Source organism: Micrasema longulum, unplaced genomic scaffold (assembly GCF_059751315.1).
Source record: "Micrasema longulum isolate JH-2025_06_02 unplaced genomic scaffold, ASM5975131v1 h1tg001764l, whole genome shotgun sequence".
Classification (NCBI taxonomy): domain Eukaryota; kingdom Metazoa; phylum Arthropoda; class Insecta; order Trichoptera; family Brachycentridae; genus Micrasema; species Micrasema longulum.
In genome coordinates this window covers 479,212-482,386 of record NW_028278939.1, presented here as the reverse complement: position 1 = coordinate 482,386, position 3,175 = coordinate 479,212, and positions in this window count along the sequence as shown.

Sequence of the window (3,175 nt, the reverse complement as noted above, 5' to 3'; positions counted from 1 at the left end):
AAAATCCATAGAAAAACAACAATCGATGATTAAAAATGTGTTGCGTTTTTTTTCTCTTGATAATCTTTCTTTTTTTTTTTATCATCTCACCTTCATGTAACAAAAATGATCAAGATACGCTGCGATTGGTGTACCAATGCAGTGTCCTATGCACCATTAGGTGCGGATAGGGAACGATGATGATGATGATGATCTTTCATTGTTTTATTTTTATTTTAGATTTTCAATTTTTATGTCGAATAAACAATGTAGTTGCAATAAATTTACAATGTTTGAAGTAAAAAAACTTACTAGCAAATTGTATTGGGTTACCAAAAAAAAATATTTACAAAAAATACATGTTTACAGATTCCATATTATTTATAAATTTACACGCATAAAAAATTATTTCAATAACAATGAAAACTATTTGATTTATGTTGACAAACCTGTTTCATAAAAACTGAGAAGTACAATTATTTCATGATGGAATTCAAAATAGTTGAAAGATTATGTACGGGTCGCAAATAGTGAAAAATAATAGTTGTAACAATACAAACGTGCTCCACCAAAATACCAGTAAAACTAGTCTTTAATTGTTTAGTCAGAAAGAAGTTTTAATATTTAACATTTTAGTTTAAATATTCTCTATGAGTATTCTCAGACATAAATAATTTAAATTGAAAACAGGAATCAATTTGTGGCAAAGTGGGGCTGGAACCTCAGACCTCCAATTAGAAGTAAAATATCACGAGATCAAAACTTGGTTCATATTTAAGTGTTGAAATCAAGGTTAAATTATATCTACTAGACACAACAGCTTCAAGAAAGTAATAGAGAATTACCAAAACTCTGCATCATTTATCAGTGGAATTTTTAAAAAAATACTACTTATTTGAATTGTAAATAAATAAATAAAAATGTTAGAACTCCTGATTTAGCCAACTCTCAAATAGTTCAAAGTTTTATGTTTCGTAAAAGGTAGGTTTATAATGTTTCCATGCAAAGGTGTAAAATATTAAAAACGGTTTGAAATAAAAGACTGAATAATTTCAATAAATTTTTAATTGCGTTAAAATTAAAATACATAAGTAAAATTCATATTTCATAGTCTGTAATATTGTTAGTTCAATAATAATAAAAAATCCATAATACAATAATGATTCAATCATTTATTGTTTAGTTCTTATCTATCTAAGGGATTAATAAATTTAGTATCTGTCTACAAATATTTGGACATATCCAAAACATTGGTGATTAAGTTTTTTGTATTAGGATTTCAATTCCCATTTTTTAGGCCAAAAAAAAAAACAAACACCCAAAAATGTATATAGTTGGAAAATATTGTAGACTCATTGACATTGAAAATGGTCAGTACGTTTGCCTACCATGCAAGAAGTCTCGGGTTCAATTCCTGACACGGTTGACATGAAATAATTATTTAAAAAGCTGTTACAACACAATAATATTTAATAGTCCCTGGACTGGCACCTGAAGCGTAATACTGATCATCTTACCTTAATGTAATAAGAATGATAAAGATACGCAGCGGTTGGTGTACCAATCGAGAGCCACGTGCACCATTGGATATGGAAAGGGAATGGATGATGATTAGCAATGAGACCGTACTGTGTGTAGTGCACAATGGGGAAATGTTACGTACTACAAATATCAATAAAAATATATTTAATGGAATGAGAATAATTGATTGTATTTTCAAAATCAATACAGATATTGTGGAGAAACGTTTTCATACATAACTTTAAAAAAGAAAATATAAAAAAACGCGACATGTTTGATAGTTGTGATGTCAAGATTCGTGACGATGTTCAATAAAATTTGAATGGTTTGGAACAAAGTTGAAAATGAACAGGAATTGTGACATATTACGGTGTGGCAAATGCAATGGCTGATTAGTGGGAATTCAAAACCACAAATTAAAAAATATTTTTTATGCTACTAATAAGTAGAAAATATTTTTTTTACTGGACAGTATTTCATAGGCCTTTATTACTTCAAAAGTAAATAAAAAAAAGTTATATTTCCCTATTGTAGTACTACAGTGTGTTTAAGTCAACGACATGCACACTTTTTACTTTGTGGATATTACAAAGATGTTTTGACACTTTTAAAACAGTGCATTTTCAGCCACACTCATAGTTTTGTGTGATAATAAATAATAATGTGATGAATTGGAGAAGAGAATTCGGCAGATCATTTTGTGGTTACTTTGTGAATTAAAACGTGTGTACTCGTACACCGAAATGTTGAAAAATCAATTTAATTAAAATACATAGAAAATCATTAATAATGAAGTAATATCGTCAGTGTAATTGCAAAAACACGAACTATGATTTTAACATAAAATTCCAATTTACTGTAAAATGGTACCTAGATGTAAAGGTGGTATCACTGATTACCACAATTAACACCTCGCAATAACTTCATACAGTACATTCTAGCTAACAACACCCTGAAGCTGACTTCACACAATACAATTTTAGTTAGTAAAACACCCGTTAACATTATACGTTTGTACTGCTCAATTGTGTTCATCCCTATCACTAATGGCGATTCTTTAGCATGGTGATTTAATTTGTAAGTTTTCTATGGATGTACATACTTAAACCATTCCTAAATTCATTATTACTTTAAAGAAGTCAATCTTTTACAATTATTTTTAAAAATCAACCCTAAAATATCAGACAAATAATTTTTAAAAAAATATTGATTAAAAAATACACCCAGTAATATTTATTTCTTAAAAGTTCGATAAATATTTACATTCATAATTTTAAAATACCTTAGTCTTAATAGTCATGTTGGTAACCATTTTCATTGTCTTTTTACTGCCTCTATGTAACACTTAGATCAACTTATTTTTAAGCTTATTTACAGATTTATGAAAATATGACAAATATTATACATTTAAAAAATAGCAATATCCCACAGAAGAAGTGTAAATAATTAAAATTGTTGGAAAATTGACGGAGAATAAACTTTACAAGCTCAGCAAAAATATTACACACAAAGAATTTAATCCATTAACCATGGTGCCCTTTGTCAGTATAATGCAACACAGATTTGGGTATACGTAAGTACATAAATACTTTCATAAGTCAATTAATGTTAGTTTAATTACTCAGCTTATAAAGTGTCAAGTCATTAAATTTTATTGAATATTTGGATTAGGGTA